Source organism: Chlorocebus sabaeus, chromosome 28, assembly GCF_047675955.1.
Source record: "Chlorocebus sabaeus isolate Y175 chromosome 28, mChlSab1.0.hap1, whole genome shotgun sequence".
Lineage (NCBI taxonomy): Eukaryota > Metazoa > Chordata > Mammalia > Primates > Cercopithecidae > Chlorocebus > Chlorocebus sabaeus.
In genome coordinates, this window is record NC_132931.1 from 540,597 (window position 1) to 558,702 (window position 18,106).

Below are 18,106 nucleotides of genomic sequence, written 5' to 3' on the forward strand. Positions count from 1 at the left end.
TGATTGCCTTAAACTGCACAAATTGTTTGTGGAGCATGTGTGTTTGAACAATATGAAATCTGGGCATTTTGAAAGAAAGAATAAGATAACAGCAATGTTCAGGGAACAAGGGAGGCAACCTTGAACTGGCCGCCGGTGAGCCGGACGGAACAGAGCCATATTTCTTCTCTTTTCTTATGCAAATAGGAGAAATATCGCTGAATTCTTTTTCTCAGCAAGGAACATCCCTGAGAAAGAGAATGCGCTCTGAGGGTAGGCCTATCAACGACCCCCTTGGAGGCGTGCCGCCTTTTACGGTTGAAGCCGAAGGGATGAAATAAGCCCCGGCCTCCTGTAGCGCTCCCAGGCTTATTAGGACGAGGAAATTCCCACCTAATAAATTTTGGTCAGACAGGTTGTCTGCTCTCAAACCCTGTTTTCCGATAAGATGTTATCAATGACTATGCATGCCCAAAATTTCATTTTTAATTTTAACGCCATCCTGTGATCTCGTCCTGCCTCCACTTGCCTTGTGATTGATTACTTTGTGAAGTATGTAATCTCGGTGTCATGATGACAATGGTAGTTTTGTTAAAAAGAAAAGGGGGAAATGTGGGGAAAAGAAAGAGAGATCAGCCTGTTACTGTGTCTATATAGAAAGAAGTAGACATAAGAGACTCCATTTTGTTCTTTGTTCTGTATTTGAGATACTGTTCATCTGTGACCCTACCCCCAACCTTGTCCTTTCAAGAGACATGTGCTGCGGTGACTCAAGGTTGAATGGATTTGGGGCTGTGCAGGATGTGTCTTTGTTAAACAAATGTCTGAAGGCAGCTTGCTGGTTAAAAGTCATCACCATTCTCTTTATTTCAACTACCCAAGGACACGTACACGGCCAAAGGTCGCAGGGACCTCTGCCTAGGAAAGCTAGGTGTGTCTAAGGTTTCTCCCCATGTGATAGACTGAAACAATGCTACTAAAAGGTTTATGGAGATGTCTGCATATGCATCTCAAGGCACAACATTTTCCTTTAAACTTATTCATGTCACAGAGATTTTTGTTCATATGTCTTACTGCCGATTTCCTCTTTTTTCTTTGATCCTATTGTCCTGCCACTCCCCTGTCTTTAAGATGGTAAAGATAATTATCAATAAATACTAAGGGAACTGAGAGACCGGTGCCGGCGTGGGTCCTCTGTAAGCTGAGCGCCGGTCCCCTGGGCCCCCGCTTCTCTTTCTCTATACTTTGTCTGTGTGTCTTATTTCTTCTCTCAAGTCTCTCGTTCCACCTTACGAGAAACACCCACAGGTGTGGAGGGGCAGGCCACCCCTTCAGGTTATTTCTTCAGAAAGGGCAATCCTCAAGCCTTGGTGGCTTCCATGTGGTGTTGTGCATGCGAGTGCATATAAGACAAAAGTTGAGCTCTAGGAACCTCTGCCTAGATTTCAGAGGATGTATAAAAATGCCTGAATGTTCAGTCAGAAGTCTTCTACAGCGGCAGAGCCCTCATGGAGAACCTGTGATAGGGCAATGCAGAAGGGAAATGTGGGGTTGGAGCCCTCACACACAGAGTCCCCACTGAAGCTGCCTGCGGGAGCTGTGAGAAGGCCACTATAATCCAGACCCCAGAATGACAGATCCACCATGAGCTTGCACTGTGCGTGTGGAAAAGCCACAGGCACTCAATTCCAGTCCATGAAGGAACTTCCCAAAATCATGAGGGCCCACCCCTTGCATCAGCATGGCCCACATGTAAGACATGGAGTCAAATGAGATCATCTCAGAGCTTTAAGATTTAATGACTGCCCCATTGGAATTCAAACTTGCATGGGGCCTGTAGCTCCTTGGTTTTGGCCAATTTATCCCATTTGAAATGGGAGAATTTATCTAATGCCTGTACCCCCATTGTATCTTGGAAGTTACTAACTTGCTTTTGATTTACAGGCTCATAGGCAGCAGGGACTTGCCTTGTCTCAGATGAGACTTTGGACTTAGACTTTTGGGTTAATGCTACAATGAACTAAGACTTTGGGGGATGGTTGGGAAAGCATGTTTGGTTTTGAAATATAAAAAGGACATGAGATTTGCCAGGGGCAGAATGATACTCATGGTGTTCTCATGATAGTGAGTGAGTTCTCATGAGATCAGATGGTTTTGTAAGTGGTAATTTTTCCTGCTCTCCTTCACCTAACAAAGAAGATACCTGCTTCTCCTTCACCTTCTGCTATCATTGTAAGGTTCTTGAAGCCTCCCCAGCCATGCTGACCTGTGAGTCAAATTAACCTCTTTTCTTTATAATATACCTAGTCTTTGGTGTGTCCTTACAGCAGTGTGAGAATGGACTAATAGACACAGTAACTTAATAACAAAGATATCATTATTATTCTCAACATATAAAGAAAGAAACAGAGCCAGCGAGAAATAAATTCCTCACAATAGCAGAGCCAGTATTAAAATACAAACAACTTTGACTCCAGAGATAATACTCTTGAATACAACAATAAAAACACTTCAGACAGAAAATAAGTTACCTTTAACATCCATTCTTAAAAATTTAACAAAAATGAAAATAGATACATTTGTATTGTTATATATGTATATGTGTGAATGTATATTATAAATAAATACTTCATGTAAGCCAGAAAAATATAATTATTTTAACGAATAAAATTGAAAAGCAGTTCAATTAATTATTGTTTGCAGATGATATCTTTGTTTACTTAGAAAGACAACAAAAGCAACTGAAAGGCGATTTTAGAAATCTATTCAGGTGGGTAGGCAAAATTCTCAGATGACCCTCACGTTTCCACTTCCATGCACACCTGCGGTGTAATCCTTTTGAGTGTAAGAAAATGTGTGACTGTGGCAGGACATTATTCATGTAATTAGGTTAGTAATGTATTGGCTTCCTGTTTATCATAAGAGAGATTATCTTGATTAGACTAAACTTAATCAGAGGTACTTTTAAGAGAAAGAGCACATCATAGAAAAACAGCCCTGCTTCCCTGAAATTAATCAAACTTCTTGGTAAGTGATGTCATAAACTGTTTATGGTGGCCACATGGAAAGGGATATATTTGTATATTGTCTCCATTTCTGCCTTCAACATGTTGCTTTCAATAGAGAGAATAGGAGGATCTCATGGCAGAGGAAAAAGAAGGAATCTCATTTATGCAAGAAATAATCACCCCTCATCTGGGACAGCTTAAGAAAAACAGACCAGAACATGACCACATCAATGGAAACAAAGGCAACTTGGTTGAAAGGGCTCACTGGCATTATGAAGCAATGTCTACACAGCCGAAGTAAATGACCAACCTCTGGGATACCAATCGTCTACCAACAAGGCTGTATTCCTTCTCATTCTGATCAAATTCCTTCTCATTTCTGCACCATTATGGCAACTCAGTTTTACATAATTCATGACAAAAATACCAGCAGGGTGCGGTGGCTTATGCCCATTATCCCAGCACTTTGGGAGGGTGAGGCAGGCGGATCACCAGAGTTAGTGAGTTCGAGACCAGACTGATCAACATGGAGAAACCCCATTGCTACTAAAAATACAGAATTAGCCAAGAATGGCGGTGCATGCCTGTAATCCCTGCTACTCAAGAGACTGAGGCAGGAGAACTGCTTGAACCTGGGAGACAGAGGTTGTGGTGAGCCAAGATTGCGCCCATTTCACTCCAGCCTGGGCAACAAGGGTGAAACTCCATTCCCCGCCCCCCACCCCCCAAAAAAAAGAAAAAAAAAAATGCAGACCAGTGAGTACTATCCTAGATTTGAATTTATCATGAAAAAGCATAGCCAATTATTTAATTTCAACATTGGAAAATGTTGAAAAATTAGTGAATTTATAAATAATCTGATTTTCTAATTTTAGAGTATTCTACTATATTGTAATAAAATATTGAACTTTGATCACCTTAACATGAATATTTCTTGAATGCATAAATTATTGTGTAGTTTCTCTTTTACATTAACGCAATAAGACAAATAGAGCAAACAATTAGAGAAAACATTTGAAATAAAAGTCATCAGATCCACATTTTTAAATGGCTTGGCATAACTGCTATGTTCTTTGAAAGAAGCAAAGACAAGATTTTGGCTTAGACCAATTATTAAGTCCTTGATCTTTTGAAATCTAATATCCTGGCTACAAAATTAGGAGGGAATATTTTTTAGGTGGCTGCCTAGAGTGTCCAAGGCAATATGAGAAGAATTTTGATAGTTAAGCAAGAAAATGCATACTACATACACACATTTCTCTTATTTGCTTTCACATTGAAAGATTAGAAATTGCAAATGTAGTCCCTCAATTTAGGGTAAATTAATAAAAGACTCATGTTTCAGCTTAGCATGTTATTGTATGAAACTTATAGGTAACAGATGTCATTATCTGCAAAAAAAAAAAAAAAAAAAAAAAAAATAGTATGGCTAGATTCAGTAACTATCTAGCCAAGCAAATGTTAGACCAATTAGATTAAGATCCTAACAGGTGCATGTAGAAAGCATTTATGTGCGATGATGTGACCCTCCCCCAAACACATTTTTCTGCCTCCTTACAGAGATCCCAATTTTTTCTGAATGACTCAGTTTGAATACTGGGAACTGAGAGTGCTCAGTGTTCAGAGTTGATTACTGGGAACAGAGTTAACATATTTCTTCTATATTATGAAGACACTTTATGAATCTTACTCTGCCTCGGAAAGGCTTTTTTTTTTTTTTTTTTTTCGAAGTTTCACTCTTGTTGCCCAGACTGCAGTGCAATGGCGGGATCTCAGCTCAACTCAAACTCCGTCTCCCAGGTTCAACCCAGTCTCCTGCCTCAGCCTCCTGAGTAGCTGGGATTACAGGCATGTGCCACCACGCCTGACTAATTTTGTATTTTTAGTAGAGACGGCGTTTCACCGTGCTGGCAGCCAGGCTGGTCTCGAACTCCCAACCTTAGGTGATCTGCCCACCTCAGTCTCCCAAAAGGTTGGGATTACAGACGTGAGCCACCATGCCCTGCCTATTTTATTTTTTTAGACAGACTCACTCTGTCACACAGGCTGGAGTGCAGTGGTGTGATGTCGGCTCACTGCAACTTCCGCCTCCTGGGTTCAAGCGATTCTCCTGCCTCTGCCTCCCACGTAGCTGGGATTACTGACATGTGCCACTACGTCCAGCTAATTTTTGTACATTTATTTATTTATTTATTTAGATGGAGTCTTGCTCTGTCGCCCAGGCTGAAGTGCAGTGGCGCGATCTCAGGTCACTGCCACCTCTGCCTCCCAGGTTCAAGCAATTCTCCTGACTCAGCCTCCTGAGTAGCTGGGATTACAGGTGCTTGCCACTATGCCTGGCTCAGTTTTGTATTTTTAGTAGAGACAAGGTTTCACCATGTTGGCCAGGCTGGTCTCAAACTCCTGACCTCAGGTGATCCACCCGCCTCGGCCTCCCAAAGTGCTGGGATTACAGGCGTGAGCCACCACACCCAGCCTAATTTTTGTACTTTTAGGGGTTTCACCATGTTGGCCAGGCTGATTTCAAACTCCTGACCTCAAGTGATCTGCCCCTCTCTGCCTCTCAAGGTGCTGGGATTACAGGCATGAGCCACTGTGCCCGGCTGATTTTTTCCAATATCAAAGGAATCACCAGGGTCTTCCCTTTCTTTTGATTCATTTATTTTCTTGGTTCTGAAATATTTTTTTAAATACGGAATGCTTCATGAATTTGTGTATCATCTTTTCACAGGGACCATGCTCATCTTCTCCATGTCATGTCAATTTTAGTATGTGTGCTGCCGAAGTGAGCACTGGTTCTGGATTGATTGATTTGTTTATTTTTGAGATGGGGTTTCACTGTGTCTTCCGGGTCGGAATACAGTGACATAATCATGGGTCACTGCAACCTTCACTTTTTAGGGCTCAAGCAATCCTCCCGCCCGGGCCTCCCAAAGTGTTGCGATTACAGGCTTGAGCCACTGTGCCCAGCCTGGAATGTTTAACTGCTCACTTTGATGCCTGGTTTTGGTTGCACTAGACACTCCCACTACTTTTTTCTTTAAAAATTACTGGTTTGTTCAGCTCCTTAAAAGGATCTTTGGTGTTTTATACATCAAAATATGTGAGGCCAAGCATGGTGGCTCAGGCCTGTAATCCCATCTGTTTGGGAGGCCAAGGTGGGAGGATCACTCTAGGCCAAGAGTTTGAGACCAGACTGGGTAACATAGTGAAACCCCCATCTCTACAGGAAAAAAAAAAAAAAAAAAAGCTGGGTGTGGTGGTGCAAATCTGTAGTCCTAGATAACTTGAGAGGCTGAGGCAGAAGAACTACTTGAGCCTGAGAGTTTGAGGCTATAGTGAGCTATGATCATGCCACTGCACTCCAACTGGGATGACTGAGTGAGACCCGGCCTCAAAAATAAATAAATAAAATAAAATAGACAATAGAATCTTCTGAGCTTTTTATCCTTTCCACAGGTTATAGGTGCCTGCGAGAAATAGTGAGTGTTACAGGTAGACATTTTTCATTGCAATATAACGGGGATACCTTTTCTAACCATGTTATTGTGCAGACAGAGAATGAAAAGTCAGTCGGCTGGGGCTATAGCAGGAATTCAGGCATCGTGCAAATGGCTCAATTTGAAGGGCCTTTTTTTTTCTTTTTTTTTCTTTTTTTTTTTTTTTTTTTTTTTTTTGAGACAGAGTCTTGCTCTGTTGCCCAGGCTAGAGTGCAGTAGGGCAATCTCAGCTCACTGCCACCTCAGCCTCCCAGGTTCAAGCGATTCTTATGCCTCAGCCTCCCGAGTAGCTGCGATTACAGGTGCATGCCACCATGCCCAGCTAATTTTTGTATTTTTAGTAGAGACGGGGTTTCACCATTTGGCCAGGCTGGTCTTGAACTCCTGATCTCAAGTGATCCTCCAAACTCAGCCTCCCAAAGTGCTGGGATCACAGGCGTGAGCCACCATTCCTGGCCGATACCCTCCTCTTAAGTCTGGATCAGACCTGCTAGTTTGCTTCTTTTTTGTTTTTTGTTTTTTGTTTTTCCTAATGAGACAAAGTCTGCTTTGTCCTCCAGGCTGGAATGCAGTGGTGTGATAGTTCACTGCAGCCTTAACCTCCTGAGCTCAAGAGATCCTCCTGCCTCAGCCTCTTGAGTAACTGGGACCACAGTCACATGCCATCAGTCCCAATTAATTTTCTGTAAAGGCAGGGTCTTCCTATATTGCCTAGGCCGGTCTTGAACTTCTGGCCTCAAATGATCTTCTCACTTCAGCCTTCCAAAGTGCTGAGATTACAGGCATGAGCCACTGTGTCCGGCAAGAAATAAGAAGGTTTAATTTATTGGTGTGAGCTGGCCGGTTGGCTGTGCAGAGAGCTGCTGATGTGAGTGGGTTCAGGACCAGGGTGAGAAGCCGTGATCCTTACAAGCTCCTCTGCACCTCCACCTTCTGGAAAAGGGCCGGGTCCCCTCAGTCAGACTCTCCACCAGCTCTCGGTGGGCCCTGACTCAACACACTTCTGACTTGTTGTCATTGTGGTTCCTGGTTTGTGGCACTAAGCACTATTATTATTATTATTATTATTATTATTATTATTATTTTGAGTCAGAGTCTCACTCTGTTGCCCAGGCTGGAGTGTAGTTGTGCAATCTCAGCTCACTGCAACCTTGACCTTCCTGGTTCCAGCAATCCTTCTGCCTCAGCCTCCCAAGTAGCTGGGATCACAGGAGCCCACCACCAAACTCAGCTAATTTTTGTATTATTATTATTTTTTAGAGATACTAGGTATCCCTATGTTGCCCAGGCTGGTCTTGAACTCCTGGGCGATCCTCCCACCTCAGCTTCCCAAAGTGCTGAAAGTTACAAATGTCAGTCATCACAATCTGGACAGAGTTTTTTAAAAACCAAATTGAGATTTTATTTCAAAATTTAAACAAGATTTTAATTGTTTAAATTAGGCCAGGTGTAGTGGCTTACGCCTGTAATCCTAGCACTTTGGGAGGCCGAGGCAGGAAGATTACCTGAGGTCAGGAGTTCAAGACCAGCCTGGCCAATGTGGTGAAACCCTGTCTCTACTAAAAATACAAAATTTCTGGGCCAGGCATGGTGGCAAGTTCCTGTAATTCCAGCACTTTGGGAGACCGAGGCAGGAGGATTGCAAAGTCAGGAGTCTGAGACCAGCCTGGCCAACATAGTGAAACCCCATCTCTACTAAAAATACAAAAAATTAGCTGAGCGTGCTGGTGGGAGCCTGTAATCCCAGCTACTTCAGAGGCTGATGCATGAGAATCGCTTGCACCCGGGAGGTGGAGGTTGCAGTGAGCCAAAGTCGTGCCACTGCACTGCAGCCTGGGTGACAGAGCAAAAGTTTCAAAAAAAAAAAAAAAAAAAAGAAGGAAGGAAAGAAAGAAAATAAAATTATGAAAACTGTCTCTTGAATATATGGGCACCTCCTGAAGAGGGAGTTGGTTAAGGGGAGGTCTTGGCAGGTGGGCTAGGCTATCCTGGCAGGGCAGGAGCTGGGACTTCAGTGTATTCAGTGTCTGGACCACAACGGTGCCCTTTGTCACAAGTATCCATCTGCATCCACTGACTTATATGGGGGAACCTGGGGGAAAACCAGTGATATGGTTTGGCTGTGTCCCCACCCAAATCTCATCTTGAAATTTAGCTCCTATAATCCCCACGTGTTGTGGGAGGGACCCAGTAGGAGGTAATTGAATCATGGGAGTAGGTTTTTCCCCTGCTATTCTCATGCTAGTGAGTAAGTCTCGAGATCTGATGGTGTTATAATTTATAACAGGAGGGCAAAGTGAACGTGTGAGATTCCCCCACTCCTGAGTGGGAGGCTCTAGGCTGGCAGCCTGGCCCTTGCGTGGGTCCCTGTTGATCAGCTCCTGGAGGACCTTATTTTCTCTCTGGGGATTCCCTAGGACATAAATTTCCTAGATAAGCCTAGGAAGGGATGAGTGGCCCAGCTATGTAATAAGGTATGCCTTGACCCCAGGAGGGGTGATGTGGTGTGAATAATGACTCCTCCAAATAGAGCCATGACCTAATCCACAGAACTGGGGAATGTTACCTTATATGACAAAAGGGACTCTGGGGATGTGCTTAAGTCAAGGACCTTGAGATGGAGAGATTATCCTGGAATATCCAGTGGGCTCCATGTCATCATAAGGGCTCTTAGAAGAGGGTGGCAGGTGAGTCAGAGTCAGAGCAGAGGTCATGTGATAATGAAAGTGGAGGTTGAAGAGGGAGAAAGATGCTACAAACCTCGGAATGAAGGTTCCCCCAGGAGTTGGAGAAGTCAGGGAAACTGATTCTCCCCTTAGAGCTTCCAGAAGGAATAGGCCCTGCCAACCCTTCAACTGTAACCCAGTGAGACTGACCACAGACTTCAGACTTCCAGGCCTGTAAAACGACAGATGTGTGGCCTGTTAGGAACCAGGCCACACAGCGGGAGAACAGCACAGTTTCATCTATATTTACAGCCACTCTCTCTTGCTCACATTACGGCCTGAGCTCCACCTCCTGTCAGATCAGCTGTGGCATTAGATTCTCATAGGAGTGTGAACCCTATTGTCAACTGAGCATACGAGGGATCTAGGTTGCATGCTCTTTATGAGAGTCTAATGCATGAAGATCTGTCGCTGTCCCCCATCACCCCCAGATGGGACCGTCTGGTTGCAGGAAAACAAGCTCAGGGCTCCCATTGATTCTACACGATGGTGAGTTGTAGAATTATTTTCTTACATATTACAATGTAATCATAAGAGAAATAAAGTACATGATAAATGTAATGCTGGCTGGGCACAGTGTCTCACATGTGTAATCCCAGCACTTTGAGAGGCTGAGGTGGGCGAATCACTTGAGCTCATGAGTTTGAGACCAGCCTGGGCAACATGGCAAAACCCCATCCCTACAAAAATACAAAAGATACACACAAAAAAAGTAATGCACTAGAATCATCCCAAAACTATCCACCCCCTCAACCCGCAATGGTCCATGGAAAAATTGTCTTCCACGAAACTGGTCCCTGGTGCCAAAAAGTTAGGGACTACTGTTTTAAAGCCACTGTGTTTGTGCTCATGTGTTACAGCAGTCCTGTAAATGTAATCCATGTGGACAGGACCTGGACTTCTTCCTCTTTTCCACCAGAGCTGGTTCTTTATTTTCCTTTCCTGCTTTACTCAAATCCAGGAAAAGTCAACCAGAGGCAACTGAGAACTTGTACTTGTCTGGTCTAATGACCTCAGATTCAGGTAATGACAGCCAGCTCTACTGCTTAGGTACTGGCTGACGTCAACCTCCCTCCCCTGTAAGGACAGAACTTATTCTATACCCTTAAGCTCCATTTGCTCTCTGACTCCTGGCCTGGACTTGTGAGAAACGTCTGTGCAGCCCCCACCCAGGCCACATAAGCACAAACACAGTGGCTTTAAAACAGCAGTCCCTAACTTTTTGGCACCAGGGACCAGTTTCGTGGAAGACAATTTTTCCATGGACCATTGTGGGTGGGAGGTGGATGGTTTTGGGATGATTCTAGTGCATTACTTTTTTGTTGTTGTTGTATTTTCTGTATTCCGCTTTCTGCTTCCCCTTCTCCCTCTGGTTTCCCAGGACTCTTATTCATGTGGTCCAGAGATGCTGGATGCTGAGTAGCAATAGAAGAACTTTGAGATAATTCAATAGACAACTAGAAAGAGTCTACAATCCACCAGACCATTCACAACTGGAGTACAAGATGCAGGAGCATGTCAGGGAAGTAAAGCCCATGAAAAAGTGTGAGTCTGGAAAGCAGACCAGACTCAGTGTGCTGGTGAATATTGAGTGAGTCAACTTGTTTGGTCTGAAGGAAGCAAAGTATTATTCCTGTGTGTGTCTGTGAGGGTGTTGCCAAAGGAGATTAACATTTGAGTCAGTGGACTGGGAGAGGCAGACCCACTCTCAATCTGGGTGGGCACCATCCAATCAGCTGCCAGCGTGGCTAGAATAAAGCAGCCAGAGGAGCCAGGAAGGACTAGACTTGCTGAGTCTTCCGGCCTCCATCTTTCTCTCCTGCTGGACACTTCCTGCCCTCAAAAATCAGACTACAAGTCCTTCAGCTTGTGGACTTTTGGACTTACACCAGGGGTTTGCCAGGGGCTCTCAGGCCTTTGGCCACAGACTGAAGGCTGCACTGTCGGCTTCCCTACTTTGGAGGTTTGGGGACTCGGACTGACTTCCTTGCTCCTCAGCTTACAGACGGTCTATTGTCGGACTTCACCTTGTGATCGTGTGAGTCAATTCTCCTTGATAAAATTCCCTTCATGTATACATCTATTCTATGAATCCTATCCCTCTAGAGAACCCTCATTAATACACCGAGGATTGACTACTTGGAAATGGAGGAAGAAAGGCAAGATCTGGGTACTCTGCTAAGCTGTGGTCAGCACATAGCCCAGGATCCCAGCCTTTGATGCGGCCTAGAATAGAACAAGCAGCTATGGAGCCCTCAACTCCAGAAGCTTGTCCAGAAAACCTACTGCTAGTTCTTTTTGGGAGCTACTAAGCCATGGGTCTTGACGCTTGAGACACCCATTGCCAGGCAAGTGGAATCAGGGGTCAGGGGCTTGGAGAAAGGAGATATGGGCAGGATCTAGCCCTGGAAGACTGGGAAGGAGGCCCAGAACCAGGCACTGGGAACAACACAGCAGGAAGGAACCAAACCCTTTCCTCCATTCTTTAGTCTGTCTCTTGGTCCTCCACTTGAAACATATGCCTCCTTGCCAAGCCTCAAGCATGCCAATCACAATCCTGCCACAGGGCCTTTGCACAGGCTGGTGGGGATCTGCCTAAATGCTCTTTCCCCATAGAGCAGCTAAAAAATGGAGGAGGAAGGAGTAGGAACCAACTCCAAGAGCCTGGGAGTGGATCTCAAAGTGGAAACCAGTCATCATAAAATGTGGTTGCTAAGGTCAGAGCAGGATGAGGAAAAAGACCAGATTGATGGTTGAAAGCTGGGGCCCTTGTCTGCAGGGAGGAGGGTTCCCAGGGTGGGGCAGGTAGAGAAGAAATGGGCTTGGAGGGATATGAGGCCAGGGATCCTGGTGAGCCTTGAACTGCCCTTCATCCTGATTATACCTCCATGACTGTGATTTAGTCCTAAAAATGCAAAGAGAGGGCTGGGAAAGATAGCTAACACCTGTGTTTTGGGAGGCTGAGGTGGGAGGATTGCTTGAGCCCAGGTATTCATGACAAACCTGGGCAATATAGTGAGACCTTGTCTCTAAACAAATTTTTAAAAATTAGCCAGGTGTGGTGGTATATACCTGTATTCCCAGCTACTTGGGAGACAGAGGTTGGAGAATTGCTTGAGCCCAGGAGTTGGAGGCTGCAGCAAGCTATGATTGCACCACTGCACTCCAGCCTGGGTGACACAATAAAGCCCTGTCTCTAAGAACAAAAATGCAAACAGGAAGAATGAGATCATACCTAACACTGGTGTTTCCAGGACTGCTGTCATCGATAAAGTGGACTGGATCTGATTGTGGAGCTCTTCCCTTTGGTAAGCAATAATTAAATACCTATGATGCACAGGACCATCGTGCTAGAGCTGAAGACATGTAACCCATCCATTCACTTATTTATTCATTAGTCCACAAATAATTACTGAGCATCTTCTATGCATCAGGTACCAGTTTAGGTGCTTCAGTTTATTAGTCTGTTCTCATGCTGCTGGTAAAGACATACCTGAAACTGGGTAACTTATAAAGAAAAAGAGGTTTAATGGACTCACAGCTCTACGTGGCTGGGGAGCTTTCATAATCACGGCAGAAGGCAAAAGGCATATCTCACATGGCAGCAGGCAAGAGAGAGCTTGTGCAAGGAAACTCCCCTTTATAAAACCATCAGATCTCTTTAGACTTATTCACTGTTATGAGAACAGCATGGGAAAAACCCGCCATGATTAACTTACCTTCCACTGGGCCCTTCCCATGACACATGGGAATTACAGGAACTACAATTCAAGATGAAATTTGGGTGGGGACACCGCCAAACCATAACACTGGGATATGTCCGTGAGCAAAATAAAGATTTCCATTCACAAGGAGCTTACAGGGTGAGTAGAGAGAGAGAATAAATCTCCACTTAAAACAATAAGTATAAATATAATACATTTTTATAATATGATAAAGGTAATAAAGGTAAATTATTTAATATATAATGTAAAAATGCAATAAATATAGTAAATAAATTCATGTGTGATAAATTATACTGGGTAACATAAAAAGCACAGCAGGGTAATAGGAATACAGAGGTGAGGTGCCATTTTAAATATGGTAGACAGGTTAGGCCTTGCTGAGAAAGTGACATTTGAGGAAAGTCTAAACAGAGGTGAGCGATCCAGGTAGAAGAGCATTTACACAGATTCACCAGCCTTTGCAAAGGCTTTAGCCCCCTAAATGTTTATTGAAAATCACTGATATAAGGTAGATTGGTTAATAGGAGAAAAGGCATACAAATTTATTTAACATGTGTACACAAGAGCCTTCAGAATAAAGACCCAACCTCCCAGTGAGTTACAGAAGATTGTATGCCATCTTGGCAGAGAGCAATGGCTCATGCTTGTAATCCTAGCACTTTGGGAAGCCCAGGCAGGAGGATTGCTTGAGGTCAGGAGTTCAAGACCAGAAGCTTATAGATCATTTTGAAGTTACAGAAAGAATGGAGCCTTGGATCTGGGTAAAAACAGGTTATGGGAAAGGAGCAGGGAGAATTCTGTTAAAGGGATTACTAGGGAGAATAAATGGATTGGGGAACTTGTAAATAGTTATCTTTGGAATTTTTTTTTATTATTATTATACTTTAAGTTCTAGGGTACATGTGCACAATGTGCAGGTTTGTTACACATGTATACATGTGCCATGTTGGTGTGCTGCACCCATTAACTCGTCATTTACATTAGGTATATCTCCTAATGCTATCCCTTTCCCCTCCCCCCTCCCCACAATAGGACCCAGTGTGTGATGCTCCCCTTCCTGTGTCCAAGTGATCTCATTGTTCAATTCCCACTTATGAGTGAGAACATGCGGTATTTGGTTTTCTGTTCTTACGATAGTTTGCTGAGAATGATGGTTTCCAGCTGCATCCATGTCCCTACAAAGGACACAACTCATCCTTTTTTATGGCTGCATAGTATTCCATGGTGTATATGTGCCACATTTTCTTAATCCAGTCTGTCACTGATGGACATTTGGGTTGATTCCAAGTCTTTGCTATTGTGAATAGTGCCGCAATAAACATACATGTCCATGTGTCTTTATAGCAGCATGAGTTATAATCCTTTGGGTATATCCCCAATAGTGGGATGGCTGGGTCAAATGGTATTTCTAGTTCTAGATCCTTGAGGAATCGCCACACTATTTTCCAAAATGGTTGAACTAGTTTCTCTCCACGTGATAGTCTGAAATATGGCCTCGTGGGATGAGAAAGACCTGACCGTCCCCCAGCCCAACACCCATAAAGGGTCTGTGCTGAGGAGGATTAGTAAAAGAGGAAGGCCTCTTGCAGTTGAAATAGAGGAAGGCCACTGTCTCCTGCCTGCCCCTGGGAACTGAATGTCTCGGTATAAAACCCAATGGTACATTTGTTCAATTCTGAGATAGGAGAAAAACTGCCCTATGGCGGGAGGCGAGACATGTTGGCAGCAATGCTGCTTTGTTATTCTTTACTCCTCTGAGATGTTTGGGTGGAGAGAAACATAAATCTGGCCTATGTGCACATCCAGGTATAGTACCTTCCCTTGAACTTAATTATGACATAGATTCTTTTGCTCACATGTTTTCTTGCTGACCTTCTCCCTATTATCACCCTGCTCTCCTACCGCATTCCACTTGCTGAGATAATGAAAATAATAATCGATAAAAACTGAGGGAACTCAGAGACAGGTGCCGGTGCAGGTCCTTCATATGCTGAGTACCGGTCTCCTGGGCCCACTGCTGTTTCTCTATACTTTGTCTCTGTGTCTTCTTTCTTTTCTCAGTCTCTCGTCCCACCTGACAGATATACCCACAGGTGTGGCGGGGCAGGCCACCCTTTCATCAGCTCACTGCAGGGTGTACAAGAAGCATGGTGCCAGCATCTGCTTCTGGTGAGAGCCTCAGGAAGCTTCCATTCACGGCAGAAGGTGAAGGAGAACCAACCCTTCACCTAAATGGTGGGAGAGAAAGGAAGAGAGAGGGGAGGAGGTGCCAGGCTCTTTTTAATAATCAGTACTCCCAGGAACTGGCAGAGTGAGAACTTGTTTATTACGGCTGGGACAGCACCAAGACATTCATCAGGGATCCAACCCCGATGACCAAAACACCTCCCATTAGGCCCCACTTTCAACACTGGGTATCACATTTCAACATGAGATTTGGAGGGGACAAATATCCAAACTATGTCAGGGGGGTTCTTGCTAAACTGACTTAGCAGGGTTCTTGCTAAAACTGGATTGTATAAGAAAGTGCACAGACAGGCCTAGCAGAAGATTCAAAGGCCTAACTGAAATTTGGCCCAGCAAAGAGTCTTTGTCAGGGCAGGGAATGCCCTGAGATCATTGTACAGGCCCAGTACTTGCGAAAGGAGAAGGGGAAGGAAGGGAGATGGGGTGGCAAGAGTCTGAGATAGTGGTGGTACTATGAGAATATCTGAGCAAGTTGAATGGGGACCTCTAGGGCAGAGAGACATCCCAGAGAGGTGTCCCATGTTGAGTGGGACTGGCCAGGCACTGGTGCCTTTCCGAGCTAGTCACTTACTGGGCACTGTCTGGGAAGACTGTGGTCTCACCTCAACTGCTGAAGTGGAGGCTGATGTCTAACTGCACTCTTTGTAGCTGAATGGCAAATTCATTCTTGTAAAGAGATCTGAGAAGCATATGTGCAAGGCTTCTTTTTTTTTTTTTTTTTTTTAAATGAAGAGCCATGGCTGGGCATGGTAGCTCATATCTATAATCCCAGCACTTTGGGAAGTCAAGGAGGGAAGACAGCTTGAGGCCAGGAGTTTGAGACCACATGGGCAATATAACCAACACATCTCTACAAAAAGTAAAAATTTGCCCAGCATGGTGATGCCTATTTTTAGTCCTGCTACTTGGGAGGCTGAGGAGGGAGGATCACTTAAGCCTAGGAGTTTGAGGGTGCAGTGAGCTATGATCACAGCACTGAACTCCATCATGGGCAACAGAGTAAGACCTTATAAATAATGAGAGAGAGAGAGAGAGAGAGAGAGAGAAGGGAGGGAGGGAAGGAGGGAGGGAAAGAAAGATGGATGGACGGAAGGAAGGAAGGAAGGAAGGAAGGAAAAAGATAAAAGAAAGAAAAAGGAAGGAGGGAGGGAGGGAGGGAGGAAGGAAGGAAGAAAGAAAGGAAGGAAGGAAGGAAGGGAGAGAGAGAAGAAAGAAAGAAAGAAAGAAAGAAAGAAAGAAAGAAAGAAAGAAAGAAAGAAAGAAAGAAAGAAAGAAAGAAAGAAAGAAAGAAAGAAAGAAAAAGAAAGAAAGGGAGAGAGAAAGAAAGAAAGAAAGAAAGAGAAAGAAAGAAAGACAGATGGAAGGAAGGGAGGAAGGGAAGGAAGGAAGGAAGGAAGGAAGGAAGGAAGGAAGGAAGGAAGGAAGGAAGGAAGGAACGAACTAGGGTAGGGTCAGGTGCGGGGGCTCACACCTGTAATCCTAACACTTTGGGAGGCCGAGGTAGGAGGATCCCTTGGGCACAGGAGTTTAAGACCAGCCTGAGCAACGTAGGGAGACCCTGTCTCTATAAAAATAAATAAATAAATAAATAAATAAATAAATAAATAAATAACATATGTAAATTTAAAAAAGAAAAGGACCAGGGTAAAACCATCTCTAATGTTTCAATGCAAGCTGCATGTATCTCTTCATAAGCATTTTAATTGTGTGAACATTTCAAGCATGAGCATAAAGAACTCCCCACTTTTCCTTGAAGCTAAGACATGCTTCACCTCAGCATCTGAATGCATTCCACCAGGGTTGATGTCCTGGGCCTACATGCCACTATGAGTTGGCGAAGTCAGAGACCCAGTGACAAGACCCAGGAAAGCTCTGAACACACACAGATGAAGAGTGGGCTCGGAGCTGCCTACCATCTGAGGAGAGGTTGGGGCTCCAGGGAGAAGCTGGCGAGTGGGTGCTTCTCACTTCCCAGGAAGGGCCTCACACCTGCCTCATCAATCCTCTCTGGGCTCCTTTCCAGGTCCAACAGTCAAGGATGTCTTAAGATCCTCACTGTTTCCTCACTTGCCATTTAGGTTTTAGGAAATTAGATGTAAGAAAACACATCTCGTTCTTATTTTTTTTTAAGCTGATGCCTTTGAAGATGGGGTTTAGGAAGAGGCTGCGTGGTCCCTGAGCCAAAATGTTACAGCAAAGGGGTACCAATCCAGACACCAAGAGGGGGTTCTTGGATCTCACGCAAGAAAGAATTCAGGGCAAGTCCATAAAGTGAAAGCAAGTTTATTAGGAAAGTAAAGGAATAAAAGAATGGCTATTCCATAGAGAGAGCAGACTGGAGGGCTGCTGGTTACCCATTTTTATGGTTATTTCTTGATGATATGCTAAACAAGGGCCCCCCCTTTTAGACCATATAGGGTAACTTCCTGATGTTGCCATGGCATTTGTAAGCTGTCATGGCACTGGTGGGAGTGTAGCAGTGAGGACGACCAGAGGTCACTCTTGTGGCCATCTTGGTTTCGGTGGGTTTTGGCCGGCTTCTTTACTGCAACCTGTTTTATCAGCAAGGTCTTTATGACCTGTATCTTGTGCTGATCTCCTATCTCATCCTGTGACTTAGAATGCCTTTATCATCTGGGAATGAGACCAGTAGGTCTCAGCCTCATGTTACCCAGCTTCTATTCAAGATGGATTTGCTCTGGTTCAAATGCCTCCGACAACAGCCTTGCAATGAAGAAAGAGTTTGATTGATGCAAGGCTGGCTACTCCACATGGAAAATTGAGTTGTTACTCAGATCCATCTCTCTGAGCATTTAGGGGCTAGGGTTTTCCAAAGGTAGTTTGGGGGAAGGTGGGCGTGGCTAGGCAATGGGTGCTTGCTGTTGAATGGTTGGAGGCATCATTATAGGGGTGTAGAAAAT

At 44.3% G+C, this 18,106-nt stretch overlaps 1 non-coding gene across 1 annotated transcript; it reads right to left on the bottom strand.

The window, feature by feature from the left end:
• Positions 1-5,673: 5,673 nt before the first annotated feature.
• On the bottom strand, positions 5,674-5,780 carry LOC119621399 (U6 spliceosomal RNA). The gene has a single exon (XR_005237962.2). It is a non-coding gene; the product is annotated as a U6 spliceosomal RNA (small nuclear RNA).
• Positions 5,781-18,106: the final 12,326 nt, after the last annotated feature.